Below are 12,728 nucleotides of genomic sequence, written 5' to 3'. Positions count from 1 at the left end.
CCCATTTTGACCTTATCTTGGTGTACCGGCGTTAAGTATGGATCAATGCCTAGTTTCTGCTTTAGTTTCCAATTTTCCCAGCAATTTTTTATCAAACGGTAAGTTCTTATCCCAAAAGCTGGGATCTTTGGGTTTGTCAAAGACTAAGGTTGCTATATTTGTTGACTGTTTTATCCTTTGAACCCAATCTATTCCACTGATCACTAATCTTTCCTTAGCCAATACCAAATAGTTTTGGTAATGCTACTCTATAATATATTTTTAGATCTGGTACAGCTAAGCCACCATCATTTTGTTTTTTTCATTAATTCCTTGAAATTCTTGACCTTTTGTTTTCCCATATGAACTTTGTTGTTATTTTTTCTAGGTCATTAAAAATAGTTTTTGGGGAGTCTGATTGGTATAGCCTAAATAAATAGATGAGTTTAGGTAATATTGTCATCTTTATTATTTGCTCGCCCTATCCAAGAGCATTTAATATTTTCAATTGGTTAGATCAGACTTAATTTGTGTGAAAAGTGGTCTGTATTTTGCTCATAAAGTTTCTGATTTTCCCTTGCAGGATAGATTCCTAAATATTTTATATTATCAGTAGTTACTTTAAATGGAATTTCTCTTGTAACTCTGACTGTTGGATTTTTAGTGATATATAAGAATGCTGATTGACTTATGTGGGTTTATTTTATAACCAGCAACTTTGCTAAGTTGTGGATTATTTCTAATAACTTTTAGTAGAATCTCTGGGATTCTCTAAGTATACCATCATGTCATCGGCAAAAGTGATAATTTGGCTTCCTCATTGCCTATTTATCCTTTTAATCTCTTTCTCAGCTCTTATTGCTATAGCTAGCGTTTCTAATACAATATTAAATAGTAACGGTGATGATGGCAACCTTGTTTCCTCCAGATCTTATTGAATGGTTGCGGTTTGTCTCCATTACATATGATGCTTACTGATGGTTTTAAATAGTGCTGCTGATTATTTTAAAGGAAAAGTCCATTTTATTCCTATACTCTCAAGTGTTTTTTAATAGGAATGGATGTTGGTTTTATCAAATGCTTTTTCTGCATCTATTGAGGATGATCATTGGTTTTGTTAGTTTGGTTATTAATGGCCAATTATTTGATAGTTTTCTAATATTGACCAATCATTCTGGTATAAATCCTACTTGATCATGTGTATTATCTTGGAGATGTTTTCTGTAGTCTTTTTGCTAATATCTTATTTAGATTTTGCATCAATATTCATTAGGAGATTGGTCTATAATTTTCTTTCTCTGTTTTCAGCCTACCTGGTTTAGGTATCAGTCCCATGTCTGTGTCATAGAAGAATTTGGTAGGACTCATAATTCCTATTTTATCAAATAATTTATATAGCATTGGGAATTGTTCTTTAAATGTTTGGTAAAATTCACATGTAAATCCATCTGGTCCTGGGTTTTTCTTAGGGAGTTGTTTAATTGCCTGTTCTATTTCTTTTTCTAAATGGGACTATTCAAAAATTTACTTCTTCCTCTTTAGTCTGGGAATCTGTATTTTTGGAGGTAGTCATCCATTTCACTTAGGTTATCAAATTTATTGGCATAAAGTTGAGCAAAATATCATATTATTTCTCTAATTTCCTCTTCCTTGGTGGAAGTTCTCCTTTTCATTTTTAAGACTACTAATTTCATTTCCTCCCTCCTTTTTCTAATCAGATTTACCAAAGGCTTATCTATTTTTGGCTTTTCATAGAACCAACTCTTAGTTTTATTAATTAGTTCAATAGTTTTTACTTTCAATATTTTTAATTTCTCCTTTTAATTTTAAATTTCCAATTTATTATTTGATTGGGGTTTTAATTTTGTCTTTTTAGTTTTAGTTTGCAAGCCAATTCATTAATCTTTTCTTTTCTCTGTTTTATTCAAGTGGCCTCTAAGGATATAAAATTCCCTCTTATTACCGCTTTGGCTGCATCCCACAAATTTTGGTATGATGTCTCATCATTGTCATTATCTTGGTGTTATTAATTGTATCTATAATTTGCCTTCACCCAATCATTTTTAAGATGAGATTGTTTAGTTTCAATTACTTTTTGGTCTATTTCCCCTAACTTTTTTGTTGAATGTAGTTTTTATTGCATCATGATCTGAAAAGAAACTTTTCTGCTTTCTTGCATTTAATTTTAAGGTCTTTATGTCCTAATATATGGTCAATTTTTAATAGGTTCATGAACTGCTGAAAGTAAGTATATTCCTTCTATCTCCATTCAATTTTCTCCAAGATCCAACATACCTAATTTTTCTAATATTATATTTACTTCTTTAATTTCTTTCTTATTTGTTTTGTGGTTTGGTTGTCTAATTCTGAGGTGCAAGGTTGAGATCTCCTACTTTACAGTTTTGTTGTCTATTTCTTCTTGCACTCTCTTAACTCTCCTTTAGGAAGTTGAGTGCCATAACACTTGGTGCATATATGTTTAATATTGATATTGCTTCGTTGTTTATCTACCCTTTAGCAGGATGAGTTACCTTCTTATCTCTTTTAATTAGATCAATTTTTACTTTTGTGATCTGAGATAAGGATGGCTACCCTCTTTTTGACTTCACCTGAAGCATAATAGATTTTTGCTCCAGCCTTTACTTTTACTCTATATGCATCCCCTGCTTTAAATGTGTTTCTTGTAAACAACATATTGTAGGGTTCTGACTTTGATCCAGTCTGCTACTGCCTCCTCTTTATGGGGTTCATCCATTACATTTACGGTTAAGAATTACTAAATCTGTATTTCCTGCACCCTAATAACCCCAGATTGTGCTTCTTATTCTTGCCTCCCCAACTCTCTTTCCCCTTTTAAACTTATGTACCCCTCTTGAATCATGATACTTTCCTCTTTATAATCCCTCCTCCCCCCTTTGGGTCTTTCCCCTTCCTTCCTTATTATCTTTTTCTTTTCCCTTTCCTCTCCCCGTTTTTAATGGGCGGAGAATTTTCTCTAAAACAAATGTCAATTTTTTTTTTTGAGCCAACTCTGATGAGGGTAAGATTCACACAATGTTCCTCCCCCTCTCTAAATTCCTCAGATTGATAAGTTTCCTTGGCCTCTTTGTGGGATGTGGTTCCTCTTTTTTATCCCTCCTTCCACCTTGTTCTGCCATCATCCCTTTTTCCATATCTACTTCCCTTTTTATTTATATAGTACAATCAAATTATACATGTATTCTTTTTTGTATATCCACAACAGAAATACAATTCTCAAGAGTTATTTTACCTTTTCGCATCTCTTGGGTTCTATTCTTGGAGATCAAATTTTTTGTTTAGTTCTGGTTTTTCTTCGAAACAAATGGAATTCATTTGTTTCATTAAATTCCATCTTCTTCCCTGGAAGAAAATGCTCAACTTAGCTGGGTAGTTTATTCTTGGCTGCATCTCAAGTTCTTGTGCCTTTCAGATATCATATTCAGGCCTTCTTTCCTTTAATGTAGAGGCAGCCAGATCTTGGTGATCCTTATATTGGCACCTCGGTATTTAAATGGTTTTTGGCTGCTTGTAAAATTTTTCCTTAATCGTAGTTCGAAATTTTGCCACAATATTCCTTAGGGTTTTTATTTTAGGGTTTCTTTCAGAAGGTGTTCGATGAATTCTTTCAATCCTATTTTACCTTCTGTTCTAACATCTGGGCAGTTCTCTTTGATGATTTCTTGTAAAATAGTATCTAGGCTCTTTTTTCATCATAGTTTTCAGAAAGTCCAATAATCCTCAGATTATCTCTCTAGATCTATTTTCCAAGTCTGTCGTTTTGCAAGTAGAAATTCGTGGTTTTTCCAGTTTGTCATTTTTGTTTTGCTTGACTGATTCTTGCTGTCTCAATGCATCTGGTTTCAATTTGTTTCAGTTCTAATTTTAAAGAATTATTTTCTTCAATAGCTTTTTACTTCTTTCTGTATATGTCAATTGAGTTTTGAATGTATTGTTTTGGTCTGTGGAATTTTTTCCATTTCACTAATTTTTTTGCAATTATTTTTCTTTTTCAATTCACAGATCCTACTTTCTTGCGTGTTCTTTGTCTTTTCAATTCATGGATCCTACTTTCTTGCAGTTCTTTGTCTTTTCAATTCACAAATCCTACTTTTCTAGTAATTCTTTTTTTTCAATTCACAATTTACTTTCCTGAGATTTTTATTTTTCCAATTCACCAATTTTGTTTCCCTGCACTTCCTGGAATTTTTTAACTTTTCAATTCGTATTTCAGGAAGGTTGTTGCTCTCTTGAGGCTTCTCTTTCCTTTCCCATTTATCTTCTAACTCTCTTTTTGGAGACTTTAATGGTCTCTTCTATGAGGGAAGCATCATGTAAAGGAGGACAGTCTGATGCATTTTTTGCTGTTTGAGGGTCTCTTCAGGTTTGCTGACCTGCTCTTTTCTGCATAGAAGCTGTATCGTTCTTTTCATCTTTTTATTCATGTTTTAAAAGCCTTTAGGGTAGGTTCTCCTAGGCAAGGGGGTTACCGCTTCCTCTGCAGAGCAGGGAAGATGTAACCGTTTCCGCTCAAGGTATGGGGTGCTCTGGGTGAGTTTTCCCTTCCCAACAGGAAGTGGATTCAGCACTGGCCGAGCTATCAAACTGTTAGTAGGGCTGGGTGGGTTGGCGATTGCCCTCAGCTAGAGACTAAGGGTGAAAGTGTCACTGCCCCAGGCCGGAGCCTCTTGTGGGACTGTGAGTTTTAGCAGCTGACCGCAGACCGCAGACCCCCACAAACTCTGCCCAGCGTCTCTGCTGATGCAAATCGGCCCTGGAAAAGCTCTATGGCCCTAAAGCCAGGCTCCCACTGTGCAGATTGGAGGCTACCCGGCTTCCTCCCTGCTGGCGGATCCAGCTGCCCCAAGGAAAAGCCCGTACTGCGGGCTGGGGCTGCTGCTGGATCTGTGCCTTCACCTGGTTTGAGACTCTCCTCGGAACCTAGTTTCTCTCCCCGTCTGCGCCGATCTCCCTGGCCCGGAACCAACCTTTTTGGCAGACTGCAGATTTTCTTCGGCCGGTGGTTGTTCTCTTCTTATCTTTGGTTGTAGCAGTCAAGACTATTTTGAGGCTCGATATAATATTGATAAAGAGGGTAAGAGAAGAGCTTAGAAAGTCGCGTGTGTCTTCTCCGCCATCTTGGCTCCGCCTCGAGAATATTTCATTTCTCTGTCACTTACCAATGTCCATGAATGAGTTTGACCTATCACTTAACCTTTCTTAATCCCAGTTTTCCATCCTTACTATGGCCGACCTTAGGGAACAATGGGGTGTGTTCTTTGCCTTCAAAATTAGATAATATCTGAAAACTCAAGTCAAGTAGCCACAATGGGATCACAGGTTTAAACATACTCCATGGCAGTAGGAGAGTTGCCTTTTTATGGTTAATATGTCTGTGCAAGGACATAGCCTGAGTGTGCTTGTTAGTAATTACATCCATAGGAGGTAAATTAAAAGCTCATAGAAAAAGCCCCATCCCAGATTCAAGGATCACTGGTGATTGTCAAGGTATCCCCACTGTTTCTGGATGTGCTAGAGCAATTAAAGCATCCTCGGAATAAGTTTTGTGGATAGGCAAGTTAAAACAAGACAAGAGAACGGTATCACTTTGACAATCCTAATTACATCTAGATTCTTTCCCCTTTTTATCCTCTGGGTTGGTTTTATCAGGTGTCCCTCTGCATTCCTTTTGTAAGAATTAACTATAGGGAACTAGTCCTATTTGTTTCCTCTCTAAGAAAATGGGGAATCCAGAGGATGCCCCTATTTCAATATAATAATAAAAACTTGGTTGGATTTGCTTTGAAGAAATGTAACCCTACATTATGCAGTGTTGCTATATCCTGTGCGAACAAGAAGAGGTCAGCTCAAGGAACAGGGAAGAAAGTTGAAATATATAAACTCCCTAAAGGAAAGGTAATTTGTAGCTGGTTGTTTTTGTTATTTTTTTCCCTGCAGGACCTGACATCCTCAATCAATAAAATGCTGTTGATAGAATATTTTGCTCATAAATTTAGTCACACTCTTAGAAGGAGCTCTTTGTTATTTTTCTATTCTTCCCTTCTAAATTTTGTTATATTTACAATCTGGCTTCTTCACCTGAAGTTGATGAGTAACTCTCTTATTTCATTTATTGACTTCTGTAATTCCATAGACATGATGTGGAGAATTATAGACATGGACACTTACAGTTCACTTAAGCTTCCATGCAAGAAAATGAAGTCATTCTCACTTCCACAGATGCATGTCTTTCCAATAAACTCCAACTCTTTTCTTTACAGTAGTTGCAATAAAAACATTTTATGCTCCACAGTGATGCTGAAAACTAGCACTACCCTGGTAAGGGAGAAGATCAATTTTTTCAGAGCTAAGCACATTTTGTTGGCAATTGGTAACTTACTGAAATTTTTTTCATTAAAAATTGCTTAGCTTTTTCACAGTTGAAAGCAAAAAGGTAGCATGGCATGGTGGATAGAAACACAATCTTAGCACCAGAAAAATATGTGTTCAAACTCTGCCTCTAAAATACATTCTTTGTATGGCTGCACAAATCAGCCTTAGGCTTTAGACAACACTGACACTGTAAATTGCAAAGAAAATGCCAGCCTCTAGTGGTAGAAAGTGTTTTTTTATCTGGAACTTCTCTACATTGGTGAAATCACAGGTCTTTCCCCTATGTCTTAGTGTTAAATGAAAATACTGGATGATATGAGTTTTTAGAAATACCTATTTTGGGGCAGCTAAGTCATGCAGAACCAGCCCTGAAGCCAGGAGGACCCTAGTTCCCATCTGGTCTCAGATACATAACACTTCCTAGCTGTATGACCTTGAGGACATCACTTAACCCTGATTGTCTCAGCCAAAAGAAAAAAAAAAAAAAAAAAGAAATAAAGAAATAAAAGAAAAGAAAAAAAAAGAAAGAAAGGGAAGGGAAGGAAAAAGGGAAGGGAAGGAAAAAGGGAAGGGAAGGAAAAAAGAAAAGAAAAAAATATCATTTCATTCATATACAATAGTGATGTCATTTTTCTTTGTACCCATATATATTACATTTGTCCAACTACCTCTCTATCCTTGACTCATTCTGGGACTTTCTCATCATGGAAGATCATACCATCCCTATTGTCTGTTCACAACAGAATATTCTTCTACCTGGCCCAATCCCTTTTCTTCCATTGGTGATCTCCTTTACCTCTAGTTTTCCCTTTTATCTCCCTTTTAAGTATTATCTTCCTCCATTAGAATAAACTCTTTGAGGGCAGGACCTTTTTCACTTCTATTTGTGTCCCTAGTATTTAACCAAAGTGCCAGATACATAGAAAACTCTTTTTGGTTTGCTTCCTTCTTTCCTGGATATGTCATTTAAGCCAGAAGTGCAGTATTGGTCCACATGAATGTTATGACCTACCTGCTTTCCAACCTAGGTGGATTTGGCCCTTCTTATGTAACTGGGGGGCTCTCAGAGAGTGGACATATTGGTGCAAAATTTAAAATGGACTTCCAGTTGGTTTTAATCCTTCTGAAGTTCAAAAGTATGGAACTCAAACATTTTACCACTCGGGTAGCAGTAATTATGGGTTTTTACTAGTAATTATGGGTTTTTACTATCACACCTGGACTTAAACATATCCTTACCATGGGTAATGTTTTATTGACTCCAGGATTCTCTTGGCTAAAAGAGGACAAATTCATCTGACATAAAGGAGAAACCCACAGGATCCTCACTTAGCCAGCAGACTATGCTTATTCTTATGTTTTTGCTATATATTTTTTTTAAATTGAGAATACATTTGCCTTTTTCTTTCTCTCTCAAGAATCTAAAGAGGTGTGTTTTAAAAGGTGTAGAAAATGGTGACCTTTAAAGGAGAAACTATTCCAGTCACAGCTCTGTAAATATGCCTAAGGTCCCTTTCATTTGCACCCACCATCAAAATGTATCTCAGAGGGAATCTGCCATATGTAAATGAGAGTTAAAATAGATTTCCTGGTAGAAAGCCTGCAAAATAATTATGCTTCATATCTGTAGGGAATGTTTGTTCCAAGTTTCTTTTACAGGCATGGTTTCATTTACCTTTACAATGACCCCACTCAGATAGGAAGATGCATATCCTTTTTACTTTTTACAAAGGAACTGAAATCTAGAGAAATTAAGGTCTAAGCCTTGAGTAATATTACTTGGCCCATTACAGATTTCATGTTCCAAGGGACCTCAAAGGTAAGCCAGTTCAACCTCTTCATTTGCAGATAGGGAAACTGAACTCAGGATGGTATGCTGACTTGCCCAATGCCAGAGAGGGAATAAGTAAAAAAGTAAAGATTTGAAGTCAGAACTTCTGAGCCTAAAGGCAGACATCTTTCCACAGGCAATCAAAGAGCTTATTAAATGGTTTCTATATGTTGCATTATGTTAAACCCTGGGGATTTATATAGGAATAAAAACTAAGGGCCCTTTTCTCAACGAACTCATTTTACAATGGGGGAGACAATGTATAATTAAGTATGTACATATAAACATGCATGTTATACTATGCTGCTCACTAGCAAGTCCAGAGCTTGCCACCCGTTGACAATTCCAGTGGTTATCACCACAATTTCTACTTGACATTATTTCACTCACCTTTGCTTACAAGAAAATGCTTTTACTATCTCTAATCCTGAAAAAAGTCTAAAGAGTTTTTAGCTGGACACTCGGGCGGAGCCAAGATGGCGGAGAAGACACACGCGTCTTTCTAAGCTCTTCTCTTACCCTCTTTATCAATATTATATCCAGCCTCAAAAATAGTCTTGACTGCTACAATTCGTAAAGATAAGAAGTAGAACAACTCACCAGCCGAAAAAAATCTGCAGTCTGGCCAAAAAAGGTTGGTTCCGGGGCCAGGGGGGAGATCGGCACAGACGGGAGAGAAATTAGGTTCGGGAGAGTCTCAAACCGAGGGTGAAGGCATAGATCTCATCACAGCGCGCACCCAACCCGCAGTAAGGGGCTTTTCCTTGGGCAGTTGTGATCCTGCACGGCAGGAGGACGCAGCCGGGTTAGCCTAATCTGCGCAGGGGACTCACTGAGGCCATAGAGCTTTTCCAGGGCCGATTTGCATCAGGCAGACACGCTGGGCAGAGTTTGTGGCTGTCTGTGTTCTGCGGTCTGCGCTCAGCTGCTAATACTCAACAGTCCCACAAGAGGTCTCGGCCGCAGTGACACTTTCCCACTTAGTCTCTAGCCGAGGGCAAGCGACAATCCACCAGCCCTACTAACAGTTTGATAGCTCGGCCAGTGCTGAATCCACCTCCTGTTGGGGAAGGGAAAACCTCACAAAGAGCACTCCATACCTTAGAGCCGGAAATCGGTTTACATCTCTCCTATTCTGCAGAGGAAGCTGGTAACCCCTTGCCTAGGAGACCTACCCTAAAGGCTTTAAAACATGAATAAAAAGATGAAAAGAACAATGGACAGCTTCTATGCAGAAAAAGAGCAGGTCAGCAAACCTGAAGAGACCTCAAACAGCAAAATGCATCAGACTGTCCTCCTTACATGATGCTCTCTAAGAAGAGGCCATTAAAAGTCTCAAAAGAGAGTTAGAAGATAAATGGGAAAGGAAAGAGAAGCCTTACAAGAGAGCAACAACTTCCTGAAATAGAATTGGAAAAGTTAAAAATTCTAGGAAGTGCAGGAAACAAAATGTAGAATTGGAAAAATAAAGAACTCGCAAGAAAGTAGGATCCGTGAATTGAAAAAGAAAATAATTCACTAAAAAAAATTAGTGAAATGGAAAAAATCACAGACCAAAACAATACATCAAAAACTCAATTGGACATATACAGAAAGAAGTAAAAAGCTATTGAAGAAAATAATTCTTTAAAAATTAGAACTGAACAAATTGAAACTAATGATTCATTGAGACAGCAAGAATCAGTCACAAAACAAAAAATGACAAACTGGAAAACCACGAATTATCTACTTGCAAAACGACAGACTTGAAAAATAGATCTAGGAGAGATAATCTGAGGATTATTGGACTTTCTGAAAACTATGATGAAAAAGAGCCTAGATACATCTTACAAGAAATCATCAAAGAGAACTGCCCAGATGTAATAGAATCAGAAGGTAAAATAGGCATTGAAAGAATTCATCGAACACCTTCTGAAAGAAACACTAAAATAAAAACCCCAAGAATATTGTGGCAAAATTCCAGAACTATCAGATTAAGGAAAAATTTACAAGCAGCCAAAACCATTTAAATACCGAGGTGCCACAATAAGGATCACCCAAGATCTGGCTGCCTCTACATTAAAGGAAAGAGGGCCTAATATGATATTCCGAAAGGCACAGAACTGAGAATGCAGCCAAGAATAAACTACCAGCTAAGCTGAGCATTTTCTTCCAGGGAAGAAGATGACATTTAATGAAACAAATGAATTCCATTTGTTTCTGAAGAAAAACCAGAACTAAACAAAAATTTGATCTCCAAGAATAGAACCAAGAGATGCAGAAAAGGTAAAATAACTCTTGAGAATTGTATTTCTGTTGGATATACAAAAAGAATACATGTATAATTTGATTGTACTGATATAACATAAAAAGGGAAGTAGATATGGAAAAGGGATGATGGCAGAATACAGGTGGAAGGAGGGATAAAGAGGGAAACCACATCCCACAAAGAGGCTAAGGAAACTTATCATATCTGAGGGAATTTAGAGAGGGGAGGAACATTGTGTGAATCTTACTCTCATCAGAGTTAGCTCAAAGAAAAATAATTGACATTTGTTTTAGAGAAAATTCTCTCTCCCTCATTAAAAACGGGGAGAGGAAAAGGGAAAGAAAAGAGTAATAAGGAAGGAAGGGGAAAGACTCAAAGGGGGAGGGAGGGATTATAAAGAGGATAAGTATCGTGATACAAAGGGGTACATAAGTTTAAAAGGGGGAAAGAGGGTTGGGGGAAGCAAGAATAAGTAAAGCACAATCTGGGGTTATTAGGATGGCAGGAAATACAGATTTAATAATTCTAACCGTTAATGTAATGGGATGAACTCCCCACAAAGAGGAGGCAGATAGCAGACTGGATCAAAAGTCAGAACCTACAATTTGTTTACAAGAAACACATTTAAAGCAGGGGATGCTATAGAGTAAAAGTAAAAGGCTGGAGCAAAATCAATGCTTCAGGTGAAGTCAAAAAGAGGGTAGCCATCCTTATCCAGATCAAGCAAAAGTAAAATCTGATCTAATTAAAAGAGATAAGGAAGGTAACTATCCTGCCAAAGGGTAGCATAAACAACTGAAAAACAACATCAATATTAAACATATATGCACCAGTGGTATGGCACCAACTTCCTAAAGGAGAAGTTAGAGAGTTGCAAGAAGAAATAGACAACAAAACTGTAATAGTAGGAGATCTCAACCTTGCACCTCAGAATTAGACAAATCAAACCACAAACAAATAAGAAAGAAATTAAAGAAGTAAATATAATATTAGAAAATTAGGTATGTTGGATCTTGGAGAAAATTGAATGGAATAGAAGAGAATATACTTTCTTCTCAGCAGTTCATGGAACCTATTCAAAAATTGACCATATATTAGGACATAAAGACCTCAAATTAAATGTAAGAAAGCAGAAATAGTAAATGCTTTCTTTTCAGATCATGATGCAATAAAACTACATTCAAAAAAAAGTTAGGGGAAATAGACCAAAAGTAATTGGAAACTAAACAATCTCATCTTAAAGAATGATTGGGTGAAGCAGCAAATTATAGATACAATTAATAATTTCACTCAAGATAATGACAATGATGAGACATCATACCAAAATTTGTGGGATGCAGCCAAAGCGGTAATAAGAGGGAATTTTATATCCTTAGAGGCTTACTTGAATAAAACAGAGAAAGAAAAGATTAATGAATTGGGCTTGCAACTAAAAACTAAAAAGACAAAATTAAAACCCCAATCAAATACTAAATTGGAAATTCTAAAATTAAAAGGAGAAATTAAAATATTGAAAGTAAAAACTATTGAACTAATTAATAAAACTAAGAGTTGGTTCTATGAAAAAGCCAATAAAATAGATAAGCCTTTGGTAAATCTGATTAGAAAAGGAGGAGGAAAATGAAATTAGTAGTCTTAAAATGAAAAGGAGAACTTTCCACCAATGAAGAGGAAATTAGAGAAATAATAAGGAATTATTTTGCTCAACTTTATGCCAATAAATTTGATAACCTAAGTGAAATGGATGACTACCTCCAAAAATACAGACTTCCCAGACTAATAGAGGAAGAAGTAAATTGCTTGAATAGTCCATTTCAGAAAAAGAAATAGAACAGGCAATTAAACAACTCCTAAGAAAAATCCCAGGACCAGATGGATTTACATGTGAATTTTACCAAACATTTAAAGAACAATTGGCCTAATGCTATAAATATTTGATAAAATAGGGAATGAAGGAGTCCTACCAAATTCCTTCTATGACACGACATGGTACTGATACCTAAACCAGGTAGGCTGAAAACAGAGAAAGAAAATTATAGACCAATCTCCCTAATCGAATATTGATGCTAAAATCTTAAATAAGATATTAGCAAAAGACTACAGAAAATCATCTCCAAGATAATACACTATGATCAAGTAGGATTTATACCAGGAATGCAGGGCTGGTTCAATATTAGGAAAACTATCAATATAATTGCCATGTTAATACAAATTCAAAAACCATATGATCATCTCAATAGATGCAGAAAAGCATTTGAT

Source organism: Sarcophilus harrisii, chromosome 6, assembly GCF_902635505.1.
Source record: "Sarcophilus harrisii chromosome 6, mSarHar1.11, whole genome shotgun sequence".
NCBI lineage: Eukaryota > Metazoa > Chordata > Mammalia > Dasyuromorphia > Dasyuridae > Sarcophilus > Sarcophilus harrisii.
This window is presented reverse-complemented; position numbering follows the sequence as displayed.